Genomic DNA, 22,734 nt, shown 5'->3' with positions numbered 1-22,734 from the left:
GTTCTCAGAGTTTGACTACACAAAGGCATTAGGCTGTGTGGATCATAGCAAATTATGGATAACATTGCAAAGAATGGGAATTCCAGAACACTTAATTGTCCTGGACAAAGACCAAGAGGCAGTTGTTGGAATGGAGCAAGGGTACGCTGCCTGATTTAAAGTCAAAGTGCATTGGAATTGTATCCTTTCGCCATACTTATTCAATCTGCATGCTGAGCAAATACACGCAAAGACTATATGAAGAAGAATGGGACATCAGTATTGGAAGAAGACTCATTAACAACTTGTGTTATGCAGATGATGTAACCTTGTCTGCTGAAAGTGAAGAGGACTTGAAGCACTTACTGATGAAGATCAAAGACCACAGCTTTCAGTATGGATTAACTTCAATGTAAAGAAAACAAAAATCCTCACAACTGGACCAATAAGCAACATCATGATAAACGGAGAAAAGATAGAGGTTGTTGAGGATTTCATTTTACTTGGATCCACAATTAAAGCCCATGGAAGCTGCAGCAAGAAACCAAATGAGGGAGAGAGCACAAGAGCTACATGCGCCCTGCACGTAGCTCCCAGCTGCCTTCCACAGCAGCTGCAGCAGATCCAGCACCACAGGTGGTGAGTTTCAGGCTGGGCTGGGAGGCTGAGAAGATGCCGCAGTCCACCTCCCGAAAGATCACCATTCTGGGCTACTAGTCTGTAGGGAAATCCTTATTGAGGATTAAATTTGTTGAAGGCCAGTTTGTTGATTCCTATGATCCAACCATAAAAGACACTTTTGCAAAACTGATCACAGGAAATATCATCAACTGGTGAACACAGCTGGGCAGGATGAATATTCCATCTTTTCCTCAGACATACTCTATAGATATTAAGGGTTATATTCTTGCAGACTCTGTTACATCAATCAAAAGTTTTAAGTGCCTCAAGTTATCCATAGCAAATTGTTGGATCTGGTGGGGAAAGTTTAAATATCTATTATGCTGGTGGGAAATAAAAAAGACCTACATATAGAAAGGGTGATCAATTATGAAGAAAGGAAATTTTAGCAGAATCTTGGAATGCAGCTTTTTTGGAATCTTCTGCTAAAGAAAATCAGGCTGTTGTGGATGTTTTTAGAAAGATAATTTTACAGGCAGAAAAAATTCACAAGACAGCTTCACAAGGAATATCTTGGAATAGATTCTACCTGAAGAAGCAATCTGCCCATTTTCATTTAAGATAAACTATGCTTCTTTTCCCTTCTATTAACCTGAAAGGTATCATTCGGGTCACAGTTTTCCCTTGCCCCCACATTTAGATTATGTTAAACTCTGACTCTGTCCAAGTGAGTTCACGTCCATTTTCAAATTTGAAGCACTCGTATTTTCAATTTATATATTGCATTTCTTAATAATATTTTGACCAAGAATATTACCGGCATTAATTTTTCAGGGTATTTATTTGTTTAAAATAATTTAATCATCAAAATACCTATTGTTACACTATTCTAAACTAAGCTTGATATATCAGTATCTTATTTCATTGTATTAAATGTGTACTTGTAAGTAAATTAGCTGTAAACCTTTAAAAAAAAAGAAATCAAATGACAAATTGCGTTGAGCAAATATGTTGCAAAAGATCACTTTAACATGTTAAAAAGCAAATACATCACTTTGAAGATGCACCTGACCAAGCCATGGTATTTTCAATCTTTACATATATGTGAAAGTTGAACAATGAATAAGGAAGATCAAAGAGTTGACACTTTCAAATTATGGTGTTGGTAAAGAATATTGAACATGCCATGGACTTCCAGAAATTTTTTTTTTTGGAAGAAGCATAGCCAGAATGCTCCTTGGAAGTGAGGATGGCAAGGTTTCCTCTCCTGTACTTTGAGCATGTTATCAGGAGGGACACGTCCCTGGAGAAGGACATCATGCTTGATAAAGTAGAAGGTCAGTGAAAAAGGGAAAGGCTCCCAGTGAAATGGCTTGACACGGTGGCTGCAACAATTGTCTGTCTCAAAAATAGGAATGATTGTGACGATGGCACAGGGTGGGACAGTGTTTCATTCTGTTGTACATAGAGTTACCATGAGTCAGAACTGACTTGAAGATACCTAACGACAACAAATTAGTCTAAACTCACTGTGTCCAATATTTCTCCTCCTATTCTTTTCAGAACTCCCAACCATTCCACAGATATTTTTTTGAAGTTTATTAATAACATCCTTGTTTGCTAAGTACAGTGGTGAATTCTAAGTTCTTGAAGTATTTATCAGTAGTATTTGACACAGCTGATCACTTCTTTACCCTGTTGTTGTTGTTCTCAGCTCTGATTCATAGTGACCCTATGTACAACAGAATAAACACTGCCCTGTGCTGCACCATCCTCACAATCATTATTATGCTTGAACCCATTGTTGCAGCCACTGTGTCAATCCACCTTGTTGACGGTCTCCCTTTTGTCACTGACCCTCTATTTTACCAAGCATGATGTTCCTCTCCATGGACTGGTGGTTCCTCCTGATAACATGTCCAAAGTACATGAGACACGTCTCATCATCCTTACTTCTGAGGAGCTTTCTGGTTGTACTTCTTCCAAGACAGATTTGTTCGTTCTTTTGACAGTCCATAGTATATTCACATAGTATATTCAATATTCTTTGCCAACACCGTAATTCAAAGGTGTCAGTGGTCTTCCTTATTCATTGTCAGGTTTTCACATGCATATGAGGTGATTGAAAACACCATGGCTTGGATCAGGTACACCTTAGACTTAAAGGTAACATCTTTGCTTTTTAACACTTTAAAAAGGTCTTTTGCAGCAAATTTGCTCAATGCAATACATCTTTTGATTTCTCGAGTGCTGCTTTTATGAGTGTTGATTGTGGATCTGATTAAAATGAAATCCTTGACAACTTCAATCTTTACTCTGTTTATCATGATATTGCTTATTGGTTCAGTTGTGAGAAATTTGTTTTAAGTTGAGGTGTAATCCATACTGAAGGCTGTGGTCTTTGACCTTCATCAGTAAGTGCTTCAAACCCTCTTCGCTTTCAGTAAGCAAGGTTGTATCATCTGCATAATGCAGGGTGTTAATGAGTCCTCCTCCAATCCTGATGCCCCGTTCTTCTTCCTATAGTCCAGTTTTTCAGATTATTTGTCCAGCATACAGACTGAATAGGAATAGTGAAAAAATACAACTCTGATACACACCTTTCCTGACCTTAAACCACGCAGTATCCTTTTGTTCTGTTTACGTACAGGCCCCTCATATAATTAAGTGTTCTGGATTTCCTGTTCTTTGCAATGTCTTCCATAATTTGTTACGATCCTTATAGTTGAATTCCTTTGCATAGTCAATAAACTACAAGTGAACAATTTTCTGGTATCCTCTGCTTTTAGCCAGGATCCATCATCTGACATTAGCTATGATATCCCTGGCTCTGCATCCTCTTCTGAATCTGGCTTTAATTTCTGGCAGTTTCCTGTAGATATACTGCTGTAGCCCTAGGAACACTGTATTTGTTTCCAGAAAACTATACTTTACTTGTTTCTATCTAATTCACTGGTCCTTCCCAGTTGTCTTAGGCTGGGTTCCCTAGAGAAAAAAAAATCAACAAAGCATATAAATATATAGAGAGATTTATATCAAGGAAATGGCTCACGTGGTTGCAGAGGCTGGAACGTCCCAAGTCCATGGGCCAGGACAGAGGTATCTCCTGATGCATGTAACCACAGGGGTTGGCGAACCCAAGATCAGCAGGTCGTAAAGCAGGGCTCTTTTCATAGGCTGTGAAGATTGATGAATCCCAAAAATTGGCAGGCAAGTTACTAGCTCAAGTCACAAGAACTTGAGGAGAGACAAATAGGAGTCAGCTACAGGATCCAGAAGGAGCAAAATCCCACAAGTCTTGAAAGAATATCCACTTATATACAATGCAGGCCACAAGCACAAGGAAATCCCCTTTCAACTGTTTGTCTCCTCACAGCAGATCCTATCATGGAGGTGATCACATAATATCAAATCTCATCATGGATCTGATCACACCATCATATGACTATCAAACCACTGAGAATCGTGGTCCAGACAAGTTGACACACAACCTTACCCACCACACCAGTATTCTTGTTTGTTTGTTCTCATCCTCTTGGATGGTTATTATTGGAGTATCTGTGGGCTTAGTCTTCTCTAACTCCACTCACTTTCTGGCTGAAATCATCCAATTTCATACTGTCTGTACACTGATGCTGATGGTTCCCAAATATATGTCTCTCACCCAGCCATCTGCATCTACAGACTCACATGCTCAACAACTCATTAATGGTCAATTTGTTCAACAAAATTGTTCTCTACTTGAATGAATAACAGCCTTCCCAAATTTAACAAGCCTGAAACCAAATACCTGATCCAGCCTTATTCTAAAACCTATTTCTCCCATGGTCATATTACACTCAGTGTATGATAATTCTAACATTCCTTCAGACAAAGCTTGGACTTATCTTTGGGTGCCCTCTTTCTTTTACACTCCACATGCAATTAGCCAGCAAAACCTGTGATCTCCGTCTTCAAAATATATCTAAAAACAAATCCCTTTTCATCACTACAACTCTGGTCCAAGATGCCATCATCACCTACTGCGTGTTCCACTGAGAATAAAATTCAAAGCACTTACAATGAAAGCAGGCCCTGTTCAATCTGAAGCTCTCTCACTTTTCTATCTTTGATTACTCTTTTCTGTGCTGTTATAAAAACATTCCTGCAATCTTCTACACCATGGCTTTTGTACTTGATATTTCCTCTGCCTGTAACCAGGGTAACTTCATGGGCATGTGACCAGTGCAGTCCCACAAGACCCCACACTCGGTTGGGGCACCATCTTTGGGGTTTATTGCTTTGTGGCTATGGTCTTGGCTTTATTAATAATTTTATCTTCGAATGTGTGGTTTATAAGTAAAGTCTGATCAGAACATGAAGTATATATCAGGGACTTGGAGCCTTGGCTCACACAGTCCTGCCTCCTGGAACCTCTCATCTCCCTGGGGGGATGGGCTCTTGATCATGCATTTCTCTGCCCCCTATCAGAAACCGCTGCCACCTTCTACCCCTCGTGTAAACCTGCAGGGTTAGAGTTGGGCATGTGCACTCCATCCAAATTAATGAGACTGAGCCCCAGGCACTTGTGAGTGTCTGCACTGACCCAGAAAGTATCCTCATCCTTGTGGATTTCAACATTAAATAACAAATAAAAATACCGTGACAGATTGATAGAAAGCCCATGAAAGAAAAGGTGAAGCTTTTTTTTACTGCTTTTCAACAAGGAAACTTCCACTTTCATTTTGCACTGTACCCAACAAATTATGTACTCAACCCTGCCTATAGCATTACAATTCCAGAAATCCGCATACGTAACTCACTGACTCCAATTATTTTATCAAAAAAGGTCTTTCATTGAGGCTTTTTAATGACCATGCTTTTGAGAATCAAATTTCCCTTCAAACACATACCTTCTGCTCCAGGACTCAAATATTCCATTGTTTTTTTCTTCAAAGCATTTAACCTTTTATAACACAGTTATTTTATTTTTATTTATTATTATTATTTATCTGTTGTCCTCCATCACAATATAAGGCCTGTGAGTTCAGAGTTTAGTTGGTAATATTAGTTTGAAAAAAAAAAACACATGTTCATGGAACTTGACTACCCTATTTTCATAGGGTAGCTTTGTAATTGTGGTCTCTGCATTTACCCAGTAAGAATACTATCAATTGTGATGAGAGCATACACAGATACAAAGCATAGAGAATTAAGTCCAGCTTTTATCTTGATACATAGCAGTACAGGTGGAGAGTAGACCTGCTTCCTCCACCCCCAATCAAGTAGAAAAGAAGCTGTCTCTTTTTTTTTTTCTGGAATATTGCAACAATATTAAAAGGATAGATTATTTATTACAGGAAAAATAAATACATCCTAATTATCTAAATTTAAGATGTATATGAATTGACTCGACAGCAACGGGTTTTTATATATTTATATATGTGTGCCTGTGTGTGTGTGTTTTACTCACACATTAGAGGAAAATTTTTTTTTTTATTTATGTCTTTTTTAATAACTGTGTGCTATTGCTATTTAAATGACATTCTTTCTGGGATTTTTAATTCTGCTGGGATAATGGAGACTTAAGAGAGATAAGAGTGGATGAAAACAAACGTTACTGAATTATAATGGTGTCATGAGAGTGATAATGAACAAAATTACAGACCGATGCACCATGCTATAAATTATCTGGTATATTTTATATGGCATTGTATGACCTTTTTTCTTAAATTTTACTAACTCTTTAATGTCAATGCTTTAATTGAAAATTAAAATCATAATTGAAGTTTCTTTCATAGAATTTAATAACAGAGGCAAAGGAAGTTGCAGTGGTTTTAGAGAACTATAAAAGGCAGCAGTACAAATAGAGACGTTCAAAAGTTTTGACCAAAATAATCTTGGTAAGTGATCACAAACATGAAAACACAGAAAATTGCAATAGGAAAAGAGAAGCCCACTTTATCGAACACATACGATGTGTCAGGTACTTGAAGTATGTCAATGAATAAAACAGAACAAAGATCCCAGCTTCAGATATCACACAGTGAACTGAAAAAAGTGAAAGTGATTACCAGAAGAAAGTAACATTTGGATGGATAGTAAAAAAAAAAAAACTAAAAACACAGTATATGCATGGCTGCAGTACACGCAGTTCCCAGGCTTCGAAAGTCTGACTTACCTACAACCCCTAATTTTGAACCAACCCCCATAAAACCTATTAAAAATTTGAGGTATATACAAAGATTCATAATAACGAACGTGTGCTAATTTGCGGCGTGCATCAAAACATTATTATCATTATTACTATATTATTATGTTAAAGATGTTTTAGTGTATCTGAAAGTGTTTCTTTAATATTTATGCATAAAAAGGTACACTATATACTATATACTAAGACACACTTTTGACTGACATTAGATATGAACTGCTCTTAATTGTTCCGATTTACATACAAATTCGACTTGAAGACAGACTCAGGAATGGGTCTTGTTCATAATCCAGGGACTGCCTGTACTGGAAATCCGCTGAACAAAACAAATTCCCCAACACTTTCAGAATGACTCACTGCCTTAGGGAAATACAAAACAGAACACAAAGAAGAGGGGAAAAAAATCCCTGAAAACTGCTATCATAACAACTATGAGAAAAATGATACTAAAAAAGAGAAACAGTAAAAACATTGTAATAGAATCAATCCTAAGCAGCAAACAAATTAGATTTCCCAAGAAGCTAGGCAGGAAAATCAAATGGTGAGTAGGAAAATGATGGGCCAAGATCAATCAACTATTTTATGCATCAGGTCTCCCTCTATTTCCAGAATAATTGCCTTTAAATGACTAAAGTGGTATAAACAAAACCAAATTTAACTAAAGAATACACACACACACATACATATACACACATATGTATTACAGCCACTGAAAAAGACTCGACTGTGAGTCGGAATGGGCTTGATGGCAATGGGTTTTTGGTTTTGGTTTCTGCATGACAACCTTAGTGTCCCAAAGAATTTTGCAAAATAGTAATAATTTCATAAATAATTTCTTTGAAAACCATATGTTAATGCATATATAAGGCATGTGATTTTTCATAGAATAATTTATGACACCTCAAAAATGTAGTTGTCTTTCCAAAAACAGTAGTTGTTTTAAAAATTAATTATAGGGTATATATTGACATGTTTCTGTTTTCACTTTTATGGTTCTATGTATTATAGAGTTACAGATATTATTTTTAATTTAGATTTACATTTAACTGAACCTGGTTACAATAAAAGGAGCCCTGGTGGTGCAGTGGTTACATGCTCAGCTGCTAACCCAAAGGTCAGTGGTTCACACCCACCAGCCACTCCAAGGGAGAAAGATGGGGTAATCTACTTCTACAAAGATTTACAGCCTTTGAAACCAGATGGGACAGTTCTATTCTACCCTATACGATGCCTATGAGTCAGAACTGGCTCAACCACAATGGGTAGGTTACATGTGCAAGTAAGGTATCTGTTATTTATTTACTTATCTATTTATCTATCTATCTATGTATCTATCTATCATCTATCTACCTATCATCCATCAATCTATCTGTCTATCTATCTATCATCTATTTAATTTTGTTGTTCTTGAGAATAAACACAGCAAAACTGAAAAAAAAAAAAAAACCCTGCGGCCATAAAGTTGATTCCGACTCATAGCGACCCTAAAGGCAGAGTAGAACTGCCCCATAGGGTTTCCGAGGAGCACCTGGTGGGTTCCAACTGCCGGCCTTTTGGTTAGCAGCCATAGCTGAGTACCTGGTGGGTTCATACCACCAACTGAGTGCTTAACCACTGTGCCACAAGGGCTCTTGTAGCAGGACTTACTACTTCCTCAAGATGAAGAAATCAAGGATCAGGGAAGTTAATCATCCTATACGCATTTGTAAAGCTACTAAGTGTACAATTGGGGTTTTATGCCAAAGAATTCAAACAGGAAATTTAGTTTTTTTTTTTTAATTTTTGCCCAAAATTCCTTCTTTCAAATTAAATTTTATACAGAAGCATAATATATAAAGTAGATACAACTGATATATTAAACTAGAAAGGAAGACATAGAAGAACCATAGGTGGCACAAAACGATTTGCACTTAACTACAAAGATGTCACCTTGAGGACAAAAGTGAGCCTGACTTGAGCCATGGCATTTTAAAATGGCTCATATACATGTGAAAGCAGGACAATGAATAAAGAAGATCAAAGAAGAATTAATGCACTGAAATTATGGTGCTGACAAAGAATATTGAATACACTGTGGACTGCCAGAAGAGCAAACAAATCTGTCTTGGAAGAAGTAGAGCCAGAATGCTTCTTAGAAAGGAAGATGGTGAGACTTCGTCTTACGTACTTTGGACATGTTATCAGGAGGGACCAGTCTCTGGAGAAGAGCATCATGCTTGATAAAGTAGAGGGTCAGCAAAAAAGAGGAAGACCCTCAATGCGATAGATTGACACAGTGGCTGCAACAATGGTTTCAAACATATCAAGTTTGTGAGGATTGCTCAGGACCTGACACTGTTTCATTCTGTTGTACATAGATGCAGTATGAGTCAGAACTGGCTCGATGGCACCCAACAACGACTACAGCTAACCTAAAGATTGGTGATGTGAACTCATCCAGGGGTATCATGAAATACAGGTCTTATGGTCTACCTCCATTGAGATTACAGCCAAGAAAACTCTATGGAGTAGTCCTACTTTGTAACTCTTGGGGTAGCCATGATTTGGAACTGACTTGACTGCAACTAACAACAACAGGAATAAAATGTGGCCTACGTAAGGGGATATAAAAACACCTGCCCTGAAGTACACCCCAATTACAAATATTCAAAAAAAAAAAAAAAAAAATACCTAAGAATATTTTTTACCAAGTCCATTTTTAAGCATATTTTCCTTTGTCCTATATGTGTGCTTTTCACAAAATTGTTCTTACAGGAAAAAAAAAAAAAAGTGATAACTAAAAACAAACAAAATGATACACACTATTTTTAAGCCTACTGTGAGACTTGGGTAGGTAGTAAAACAAGTGCAGCAAAAAAGCCACCATGCTGCATTTCAACATCGAATGAGACTTTCCTAAAACTATAGCTGAGAATATAACTAGGGATCCTGTGTTCTATTTATTTCGTTAGCAGATAAGTAAATATTGTATCTTTTATTTCAAGAACAAATACAAAAAAAAAAATAAAAGAAACAAATTCGATATGCTAGAAGTTTAATAAAAACTGATATAAACTGCAAGAATCTACTAAAAAAAATTAGACGTGAGGGGGAGAAAAATCTAAAGCTTTCAAATTCAGTTGAGACTAAATGTAATTATGACTTTCATTCTGAATTAAAACAAAAAGGAAAAATGACGTGTCTTTAGCTTTCCTTAGATGTAAAAAATAACAAAACCAAACCTGGTGGTTGAAAAGAAATAACTTCCTTTCTTTAGAAACAGTTTGTAAACAGTTTATGAATTTTCTTTCAATGACACATCAAAACCAGAAAGAAGATGATTGTTTTCCATAGATTTTTATTAAAGAAAGATATTTCTGACATGTCCATTTATACTTATCATAAAAACAAATTAGATTGGTAAATTTTATTTTTATAATGTCATTACTTTGGGATGACAGAGATTTTATTCAGCTACACACCGTCAGTTTGCCATAAAGTGGGGGCTTACATGTTGCTGTGATGCTAGCAGCTATGCCACTGGTAGTGAAATATCAGCAGGGTCACCCATGGTGGACAGGTTTTAGCTGAGCTTCCAGACAAAGACAAACTAAGAGGAAGGACCTGGCAGTCTAATCCTGAAAAAAATTTAGCCAGTGAAAGCATTATGAAAAGCAGCAGAACATTGTTTGATAGAGTGCCAGAAGATGAGCCCCCAGGTTGGAAGTCATTCAAAAGAGGGGAAGAACTGCCTCTAAAAAGTAGAGGCGACCTTAATGAAGTAGATGGAGTCAAGCTTTCGAGACCTTTGTTTGCTGATGTGGCATGCCTCAAAATGAGAAGAAACAGCTGCAAACATCCGTTAAAAATCAGAACGTGGAATGTAGGAAGTATGAATCTAGGAAAATTTAAAGTTGTCAAAAATGAAATGGAACAAATAAACATCAATATCCTCAGCATAAGTGTGCTGAGATGGACTGGCACTGCCCATTTGGAATCAGACAATCATATGGCCTACTATAGTGGGAATGACAAATTAAAGAGGAATGACATTGCATTCATCACTAAAAAGAACATTTCAAGGTCTACCCTTAAGTACAATGCTGTCAATGGTAGGATAATATCCATGCACCTACAAGTAGGACTAGTTAATATTACTTTTATTCAAATTTGCCCACCAACCACTAAGGCCAAGGATGAAGAATTTGAAGATTTTTACCAGCTTCTGCGGTCTGAAATTGATCAAATATGCAATCAGGATGCATTGATAATTTCTGGTGATTGGATTGCAAAAGTTGGAAACAAGAAGGATCAGTAGTTGGAAAATATGGCATTGGTGTTAGAAATTATGCCTAAGATCTCATGATAGAATTTTGCAAGACCAATGACTTCATTGTTGCAAATACCTTTTTTCAACAACATAAACAGTGACTATACACGTGGACTCTCTCCAATGGAATATACAGGAATCAAGTTGACTACATCTGTGAAAAGAGACAATGGAAAAGCTCAATATCATCAGTCAGAAAAAGGCCAGGGGCCGACTGTGGAACAGATCATTAATTGTTTACATGCAAGTTGAAGTTGAAAAAAATTAGAACAAGTCCACAAGGGCCAAAGTACAACCCTGAGCATATTCCACCCGAATTTAGAGACCACCTCAAGAATACATTTGACGCAATGAACACTAATGACCGAAAACCAGGCAAGTTGTGGAATAACATCAAGGACATCATATATGAAGAAAGCAAGAGGTTCTTAAAAAGGCGGGAATGAAAGAAAAGACCAAAATGGATGTCACTGTACTCTGAAATTTGCTCTTGAATGTTGAGTAGCTAAAGCAAATGGAAGAAATGATAAAATAAAAGATGAACTGAAGATATCAGAGAGCAGCTCATAAATAAAAACTAAAGTATTATAATGAAACGTGCAAAGATCTGGAGTTACATAACCAAAAGGGAAGAACACACTCAGCATTTCTCTAGCTAAAGGAACTGAAGAAAAAATTCAGGCCTCAAGTTGCAATAGTGAAACATTCAATGACAAAATAATGAATGACCCAGGAAGCATCAAAACAAGATGGAAGGAACACAGAGTCACTGTACCAAAAAGAAATATTCTAGGTTCAGTCATTTCACGAGGTAGCATATAATCAAGAATCGAAGGTACTGAAGGAAGAAGTCCAAGCTGCACTGAAGACACTGGCCAAAAATCAGGCTCCAGGAATTGACAAAGTATCAATTGAGATGTTTCAGAAAAGGATACAGTGCTGAAAGTACTCATTTGCCTATGCCAAGAAACTTGGAAGACAGCTACCTGGCCAACTGACTAGAAGAGATCCATATTTATGCCCATTCCAAAGAAAGGTGATCCAAACCAAATGAGGAAATTATCTAAAAATATCATTAACATCACAAGCAAGTAAAATTTTGCTGACAATCATTCAAAAGTGGTTGCAGCAGTGCATGTGCAGGAAACTTCCAGAAATTCAAGCCTAATTCAGAAGAAGATGTGGAATATGGGAGGTCATCACTGGTGCCAGACGGATCTTGGCTGAAAGCAGAGAATACCAGGAAAATATTTACCTGTATTCTATTGACTATGTAAAGGCATTTGACTGTGAGGATCATAGCAAATTATGGATAACATTGCCAAGACTGGGAATTCCAAAACACTTAATTGTGCTCATGAGGCACCTGGACATGGACCAAGAGGCAGCCATTCACAACAGAATGAGGGAATACTTTTTGGTTTAAATCAGGAAAGGCATGTGTTCAGGGTTTTATCGTTTCACCATACCTATTCAATCTGTATGCTGAGCAACTAATCCAAGAAGCTGGACTATATGAAGAAAAACGGGGCATCAAGATTGGAGGAAGACTCATTAACAACCTGCGTTATACAGATGAAACAACCTTGCTTGCTTAAAGTGAAGAGAACTTGAAGCACTCACTGACGAAAATCAAAGACCACAGCCTTCAATATGGATTGCAACTCCACATAAAGAAAACAAAAATTTTCACAACTGGCCCAATAAGCAACAACATCGTGATAAACGGGGAAAAGATTGAAATTGTTAAGAATTTCATTTTACTTGGATTCACATTCAACACCTATGGAAGCCAAGAAACAACAAAACCACTGCTGTCAAGTCCATTCCAAGTCATAGCAATCCCATAGGGTTTCCAAGGCTGAAAATTCCTACAGAAGCCAACTGTCACAGCTGTTTTTGTGAAGCCACTGGTAGTTTCCAGCCACCAACCTTTCAGTTAACAGTCAATTGCTTTAGCCGCTGTGCAACCAGGGCAGCATTCAGGAAATCAAATGACATTTTGCATTGGGCAAATCCACTGCAAAAGATCTCTTTAAAGTGTTAAAAATCAAAGATGTTACTTTGAGGCCTAAGGTACGTCTGACCCAAGTTATGGTATTTTCAGTGGCCTCGTATGCATGTGAAAGCTGGACAGTGAATAAGGAAGATCGAAGAAGAATTCACAGCTTTGAATTCTGGTTTTGATTAAGAGTATTGAATATACCATAGAATGCCAGAAGAACAAACATATCTGTCTTGGAAGAAGCATAGCCAGAGTTCTCCTATAAGCGAGGATGGAGGGATATCATCTCATGTGCATTGGACATGTAATCAAGAAGGACCAGTCCCTGGAGAATAACATCATGCTTGGTAGAGTAGACGGTCAGTGAAGAAGAGGAAGACTCTCAGTGAGATGAATTGACACAGTGGCTGCAAAAATTGGCTCAAACATAACAACAATTGTGAGGTTGGTGAAGGACAGGGCAGTGTTTTGTTATGTTGTACATGGGATCCCTCTCAACTAGAACTGACTGTAGGGCACCTAACAACAATCTTACTGTAAGTTTGTAGTACTGTGGTGACTTGTGTATTACTATGATGCTAGAAGCCATACCACTGGTATTTCAAACACCTGAAAGGGTCACTCATGGTGGACAGGTTTCAGTAGAGTGTCCAGGCTAAAACAGATTAAGAAGAAAGACCTAGGACCCACTTCTGAAAATTATGGATATCAACATACCATTGTCCAACTTGCTTGCTTTGGACATGTCATGAGAATGAGTCAATTGCTAAAGGAAAACATCACGTTGGGTGAAGTAGAGGGCCAGCAATGGCGAGGGAGTCCCTCAGTGAGATGGATTGGCACGATAGCCACAATGATGGACTCAACATGCTGGTGATGGATCATGAGGGTGATGCAGAACTGGTTACATTTCCTGTTGTTGTACATAAGATTGCCATATGTCAGAACTGACTCAACAGTAGCTAACAGCAACATCATGCATTTGACAGGAGATTGAAGTTGAAAATTAAATTACTAAGAACCGTGAGGCGAAAATCAGACGTTCCAATGTAGATGAGGTAATGTGCAAAAGATAGGAAAAAGCTAGAAGACATAAGCAGATTGCCATAACTCTCCCACAGTTGTAAAACAGTGAGTTACTTGCTTAGAGCACACTGGAAACTGATTAAAGATCCCACTTGGTGTATACTTTCAGCCTACCATACCAATGCTACATAGTATTACGTGTATAATTATCACCATAGAGCAAGTGTTAGTATTCTCAAATATTTGTTTTATTAACATGATAAATTTCCTAATAAACATCCTTGCTTTAGTTTAATTAGGGCCAGTGCATCCCACCTAAATTCCTAGTCTTTACTTATTTCCTTGCCGTTTATAATGCCTCTGCTTTACTCTTCCAAATTTTCCCACCAATCAGTGAAAATATTAATTATTTCCAGACATTAGAGCACAGTACCCTGGCCTTAGAAGCAGGGCTATAGTTATTAACCAGTAAGGGAAAGTATTCTTGGATTGAAATGACTTACAAATCCTTTCATCAATCCTTACACCTATTGCCACACTCACAGATGGAAATAAGTTCTTCTTATTATTGTAATATTTCCTGGTGGTTACTGACATGCTCAGTTAGATGAATATAGGTGAGATTGAAGTGTGAGATGAGAGATCAGACTAGATGACAACTGCCATCATTGGCTAAATTCATCTGCAGTTGTATAGGAAGAGTGACCATGTTAGTGATTTGAAAAGAATTAATGTTCCTCCATGAATACTTTTCTTAAATCAAGAAATGACATAAAGACTAAGGGGACTAGAGTTCCAAACTTATAAGTGGAAAGAGCAGTCTATGATGCAATCAATATTTGTTACAAGCAGAACATACTTGAAGATTGATGACTACAACATTGCCCTCAAGGCTTACACTACCATTTGAATTCACTGCCTCATGACCAACATCAAGCTGTTTTATGAGTGGTAGCAGCCATTCTTCATTCACACTATAAATGTTCACTGTGCAGGGAAAGTTTGCCTCTCTAAAAATAGGTTTCTGTGCTATCAACTAGAATTAAACAATATCATTCAGGTGACAAAAAGTAACAAAGAATCAGTCCTTGATAAATGTAGATTCCAGAATTGCAATATTAAGATTATATAATTTATCAGCCCATGATATTAAACGAAGGCCTGGTGGTGCAGTGGTTAAGAGCTATTGCTGCTAACCAAAAGGTTGGCAGTTTGACTTTACCAGCTGCTCCTTGGAAACCCTATAGGTCAGTTCTATTCTGTCCTATAGGTTTGGAATGGGTTGAAATCAACTCAGTGGCCACAGGTTTGAATTTGTTTATGATATTAAAATAAAAGTTATTAAAGCACTGTGTTCAAAATTAATTGTATTATTGATTGTTAAAACATGTACTTCAACCCAGGAGTTAAAACCACAGCTCTGGTATATTAATCTGACTTTGCTTACAAAATGAAGCATGCTTTATATTTGTTTAAACTAAAGATATCATTATGAGCTGTTGATAATATACCAGTTATGGCAGCTACAAACAATTTTTAAAAATTTGAATAATTCTACACCTCCTATTAAAAACTATTTTAAAAGACACTTTTTTAAACTATGTTAATCAGACCCATTTGTTTTCTTTAGCATCATCAAATTAAAATTTCTTTACTAAAGAAAGATTAAAAAAATAAAAAGGATCCAAATGTTTTATAACTGTAAAAATATTGAGCAAGATATTCTATATGTAAAATTGTTACCCTGAACACAATAATACAAATGATGCCTTATTTAGAAGCATAAAACTCATGGAGTAAATTGTTCAGGAATATATAATCAACAGATTTTTTAAAAAGTCTCAAAATATTACCTATACCCACCCACAGGAGAAATAAATACATAATAATACAGAAAGTTTTTACAGTAAGTAAGATGAAGAACTATTCAACATTAGGGTTAGCAACCTTAAAAAAGATAATAAATTTCTGCAGAAAAAAAATGAAAGGAAACACAATTTGTGAAAAGTATCTACTAATATATGTCAGTATTTCCCCAAATATTTATTAAAAAGAATAGTATGCCTTTACAGTAACAAAAAAAAAATACAAGATTATGATAATGTTACACAAAACTCAATATACCTTGTTTATAAGATTGTAAGTAATTATTACAAAATATTTTCAGGAAATGCAACACAAATAAAAAAATATATTCTTCAAAATATATTCTTCTAAAATAGATACTTGCTTTCTACGGAAGCTGCAAATATAAAATATTCAGATTTAGTTTTCCATGGCTGCTACATACCTAGATACGACATGAACCAATGGAATACATTTCTATTGTTTGGAGAGTAATAATTCTACCTGTGGTCAAATTATTTTTTAACAAAAAGTTTTAGGTGTAAGATTAAATAGTAACTATAAAAAGAATTTTTTTTATATATTTTAGTATGGAGATATTTTAAAATTATCTTGCTAATAATAGCTAACACAACCGCACCCATGTATGTATTTCATTTCAGTTTCAGACCTGCCTTATTATTGCCATCACTTTTAGAAGTGACAACTTAGGTGAATTTGCTGCTTAGTAAAATGAATTTAACCCAGATTTTCTTATTCCAAATATTAGAGTGTTTTTTTTTTTTTTTCTTTTTTCTTCAGTTTCTTATGACATTCTCTATTACAGCTACCATGTCCTTTGATAACGTCCTTACATGGTCTCCCATTTGTTACTTTTTTATTTTATTATTTTTTTTGGTACATTTTATCTTGGAATTATGCAATAAGAGATAAATTATGCTTTTAGGTTCTATTAATTAGTGTCATTCAGAATTTTAAGGCTACAAAGGAGGTACATGGCACCATCAATTCTTCAAACTTCTGAAGATTCTAAATTTTAAACAAGAGTAGTTCTTAACTTTCCTCAGTGCCGTCTTGGAATTTCTTGGGTCTACATGTTGTTTTTTAAATCTCTGTACAATAATATCAGTAAAGAGTTGGATTAAAGTGAAATGACATCCCCTATGTTTATTATTCCTTCTTTAATACAGGAGCATCACTTTATACTTGACACACCACAGGTATAATTAGATAAAAGTTTAGCTTATAAATTCTACTCTAAAATCAGAATACACTTTTGTATCGGAGATTCATGTCTTTCTTCAATTCTAGAAAAGATAATCAAGTATCTTCAAAGGATTTTTGCCACTATGATCTTCATTTTCTTCTTTGTGACCTAATAGCAAAATACCAGATACTCAAAATCTTCCACGTCTCTTGTTAGTTGTTGTTAGGTGCTGTTGAGTTGGTTCCGACTCATAGCGACCCTATGCACAACAGAACGAAACGCTGCCTGGTCCTGAGCCATTCTTACAATCATTCTTATACTTGAGCTCATTGTTGCAGCCACTGTGTCAATCTGCCTCGTTGAGGGTCTTCCTCTTTTCCACTGACCCTGTACTCTGCCAAGCGTGATGTCTTTCTCCAGGGACTGATCCCTCTTGACAACGTGTCCAAAGTATGTAAGACACTTGCTTCTAAGGAGCATTCTAGTTGTACTTCTTCTAAGACAGATTTGTTCATGTCTCTTATCTGCTCTTTTTTTTGTCTTTTGTTCCTTTTCATTACATACTTATATCCTAAATACTATTTTAAAACTTAGTGATTTTATTTTTAACTATTTCAGAGTTTATCATAGTTTTTTTTAAACAAAATTCAATGAGTACATTTCTCAGATCACTGAAATTTAAAATAGGCATTGAAAAATTTATTTAAGCAATGAAAGCTCAATAGCTATCTATAAAAAATAATTTACACAGCCATTATAAAATATTACTAGATTTGTGATTGTTCTAAGAGATGGAGTAACTAAATAGCATTAAGGTAAATGATACCATTAATGATTGCGAGGCAGCCTGATTTACCAATGTAAGGGAAGAGCTTAAAACTTGTTGAAATAATCAGTTACATTAAAATTAGTATCAATGTGATTCCTAACAAACACACAGCTCAAGTTTTTGTAGACATTGGCAAGCTTATGTGAAAATTCATATTGAAATTCAAGAGATCCAGAATAGGAAAAGCAATCTTGAAAAAGAAGAAAAAAGTTGAACAACTCTCAATTCCTGATTTCAAAATTTCCAACAGAGCTACATTGATCAAGACACTTCAGTACTAGCACAAAGATAGACACATAGATCAATGAAACAGATTGGGGAGTTCAGAAATAAACACTTACATTTATGATCAGTTGAGTTCAACAAACTTCCTATGTAAATTTAATGGGGAGAGAATAGCATTTTTATCAAAGGGTTTAGAACAACTGAATATCCACATGCCAAAAAAAAAAAAGAAGGTATATAATATACACCTATCTCACAACATATACAAATATTAACCCAGTGCAAATTGTCATAGAGTTGACTAAGGCTCATGGCATCCACATTTTTTCAGAGTAGAACTGTTTCATAAGGTTTTCGATAACTGATTTATCTTCCAAGGAGCCTCTCAGTTAACTTGACTTTCAAACTCTCAGTAAGCGGTTGAACATGTTAACTGTTTGCACTATACGGGGACATCATTACAAAAATTAAGTCAATATAAATCTTACACCTAAATGTAATAGCTAAAACTATTTTAAAAAATCTTATTAAAAATACAGAATTTCATATCCATAGCCTGGGATTAAGCAATGGTGTATTATCTACGACACCAACAGTACAAGTGACAAAAGAAAAAAAAATATATATATATATATAAGTTATAAATTCTCAGCTTCAAGCTTTTGTGCTTTAAAGGACACTGTCAAGTAAATGAGGAGGATAAGAAGTTTGTATCCAAAATATGAAAAGTACTCTTACTACACAAAAATAAAATGAAAAATAATAATTTTTTTAAAGCAGGCAAAGAATTTGAAATGATACTTCTTCAAAAAAAGATAAAAATTGTCAATAAACACATGAAAATATACCATATTCACTAGGGAAATGAAAATAGAAAACACAATGAGATGCCACTTCACTCACATTAAGAAAGCTATAATCAAGAAAAAAGATAAGTGCTGGTGAAGATATGGAGAAATCTGAATCCTCACACACTGTTTGTGGGAATATAAAATTGTACAACTCTCTTTGGAAAACACTTTGTAAGTTCTTCAAAATACTAAACATATAACTTAGCTATTCCATTTCTAGGTATATATGCAAAAGAAATGAAAAATTATGTCCATACAAAATATTGTACATGAATTTTCATAGCAGCATTTTTTGGAATAGCCAAAAAATGGAAAATCCTGGAAATTCACTGACTGATGAATGGATACACAAAATGTGATATATATATGGAATAGAATTTCATTCCACAATAAAACAAAATAAAGCACTAATACATGCTACAACATAGTGCTCCTGGGGAAAAAGTATGCTAAGTGAAAAGAAACTAATCATTATATAAAATGCCTAGAATAGACAAATCTGTAGAAACAAAGTAGATTCCTGATTGTCTAGGACCGGGAGCTGGAGGTAAGAGGGAGTGCTATAGGTTACAGGATTTCTTATTTGGATCATACATTTTTTTCCAAAATTGACTGTGATGATGGTTGAACAACTCTGTGAATACTAAAATTCATTGAATTGTACATTTTAAATGGAATAATTGTATGGTATGTGAATTATATCTCAATAAAACTGTTCAAAGTATTAGAGGACATTGCATAAAATAATAAATTGAAAGTGTCAATAAAATTCCCTAACTCCAAATAAGAGATATTTTCCCAGTTACCTTTATTACTAGACTGACTCCACATCAGCATTAGCACATATGTCAACCACCAAATTTTTATATTTTCCTAAGCCTTGACTTTGGAATCTAATAAATAAATAATATTTAAAGTACTGTAAAATACTTGAAGAAGAGTTGATTCCACATATTGGAATAAAAAAATAAATAAACCATTTCTAAAATACTCTCTTGTGTCTAATAATAACGAAATATGATAGTACTAATAGCATTAGCAGCAACTGTAGTAGTGGTACCTAATAGTTACTGAGACAAGATAATAGTAAAAAAATAAAGAAGCTAGCTAATGGGTCACCCACTGGTGAAGCTACAACAATTTCATATAAAACAAATAATGACTATATCAATATTATAAAAAAGTCATCATAATAAGGTACCATCTTTAAATGACATGGGTAGATAATGATGATTGATAGAATAAATAAAAGTCAATATAAGTTACAAAGGAAAAAGTTAGGTAAAAAAGGGGATATAATATTTGTATTTTTGAGATTATAAAAATTGGGAAAGAGTTGATTTATGGGTTTAGTATTTTGTTTCTCTTTTCAAGTATGTGTCTGATTAGAGGTATTGGTACAAATTACCTAATATCTATATAATCATCAAGCAGTGAATAGAAATGGTGTTAAACAATCCTATAAATGTTAGAAATTATACAAAAAATATTCAATATCAATGGACTTTTAAAATAAGTAGATGGAAAGGGAATCAACCAACTGATTTACTTTAGTGGATATCACATAATAACAAATTACAAAGAAGGTCTAACAGCATATTTAAAATGATAAATTAAGCAAATATACTAAAAGATAAGAATTAAATCTGCAGACACAATTCCTCATCTTGTAGGAAATTAAACCTCTTCTAATTATAATAACCCTCACTAATTATTATAAAATACTAATGAGACATACATGCATTTTTAACAATACTAATACATCAGCACAATATATAATCATGACAGAATTATATGTCAAAGATTGCAGGCTATTCAAAAGTTATGGAGTATCTACTTTCTGGAAAAGCTAGCATTCCTTCTTCCTTCCTTTTTCTTATTTTAAATTAGGCCTGTATGTTACACAAGTACCAAAGACTTCCATCATGAAACAAGTAAAGCTTTATCTGTGTGAAGGGACTCAGCCTAACGGGATTTGGCTCAATTTGGACCGTGTCTCAAGGTCCAGGCTTCAAAGAAGTAGACAAAGTAATGACAAATGTATATCATGCAAATTTGCCAAAATCTTCTAGACTATAAACATTATAAATACATTAAACTGTAAGATTATGAATAAGAAAAACATCCTACTGTTTTATAAGTGTTTGTGCAGTTTTATTTTAATGGCTGTGGAGTAAAGAACCTAGCGTTACCCTAAATGGGGTAGTCTTTGTCCTTGGTCTCAGAGAAATAACCCTTGGAGTGATTGGGATGCCTTGGTCTGGGACCTACACACCACATCTGATCATTTTTGCTGGCTAGTGGTTTTTTTTTATATAGTGGTGGCTCAACAGACCAGAAAAGACTCATTTGAGAGGCCTGTATCAACTAGCCTCAGTAGGCACAATTTAGTTTATCATGAAGGACTGGCAGATAAAAGTTCTGAACACGAAGGCTCAGAGAGCTTCCTGGTTAATAAAACATCTGCTCTTGAAAAGGTAGTATATCTCCGGGGACATGAAAGCTGTGCATTGGGAAGTTTCCCAGACTGTGCACTAGACATATCTTTGTATTCTTTTTGGCTGTAATAAATCCGTACTCCTAAGTATGGCATGTTGTCATTGTTAGGTGCTGTTGAGTCACTTCCAACTTGTAGTGACCCAATGTACAACAGAATGAAACACTGCCTGATCCTGCGCCATCCTCACTATCTTTGTCATGCTTGGGCCTGTTGCTGTGGTCGCTGTGTCAATCTACCTCGTTGAGGGTCTTCCTCTTTTTCATTGACCAAAAGAACAAACAAATCTGTCTTTGAAGAAGTACAACTAGAATGCTCATTAGAAGTGAGGATGATGAGACTAAGTCTCTCATACTTTGGACATGTTATCAGGAGGGATCAGTCCCTGGAAAGGGATATCATGCATGATAAAGTTGAGAGTCAGTGAAAAAGAGGAAGACCTTCAAGGAAATGAATTGACACAATGACTGCAACAATGGGCTCAAGAATAATGATTGTGAGGATGGGACAGGATTGGGCAGTGTTTCATTCTGTTGTACTTAAAGTCTCTATGAGTCGGAACTGATTTGACAGCACCTAACAACAACAATAATTGTGTTCACACATAAGCAATCTATGGCTACTAGTATCTGAAAAGCTCATTTGAATAGCCATTTATATTATGAAATATATTGGTTTTATTAATCGATTTATACTCAGTAATTAAAAATGTAAGAAAAGTTGTCAATATTTTAGACTTAGGTTTTGGGGCATTGAAAGCATAGCAATAAAAATTTTCAAACATAAAAAAAATTGAGCAAACATTGATGTAGCTGATATGCTATGAGAATTTGGGGAAGTATGAATGAATTATGAAAATGGAGAGTGGAATAGAGGAAGATGGAACCTTTCAGGAAAAATAACTGGACGCATGATATATTCCATATAACTTTGGCTTATTCTTCAAACATTTTCTTTTTACTGATCTGATTTGAAATATTTTTTATAACCATACATATGTGCGTATTTGAAGGAGGCAGAATGTAATTACACAGTTTTTAGCTGTACTGTATTTGTCTCTGAAGCAGCTTAGCTTCTACTTACAAGGGTAGATGTAGACTTTATAGATTTTAGGGCTACTTGTACATTATTGGCATTTAAGTCACCCATA

The 22,734-nt window shown here is 35.4% G+C and overlaps 1 pseudogene; it reads left to right on the top strand.

Annotated features, from left to right (window-relative positions):
* Positions 1–651: 651 nt before the first annotated feature.
* Positions 652–1,227, top strand: LOC100669384 (GTP-binding protein Rheb-like; annotated as a pseudogene).
* The last annotated feature ends 21,507 nt before the right edge of the window (positions 1,228–22,734 follow it).

Source organism: Loxodonta africana, chromosome 5, assembly GCF_030014295.1.
Source record: "Loxodonta africana isolate mLoxAfr1 chromosome 5, mLoxAfr1.hap2, whole genome shotgun sequence".
NCBI lineage: Eukaryota > Metazoa > Chordata > Mammalia > Proboscidea > Elephantidae > Loxodonta > Loxodonta africana.
The sequence above is the reverse complement of the archived record's forward strand: the minus strand, read 5'-3'. Positions and strand labels throughout refer to the sequence as shown.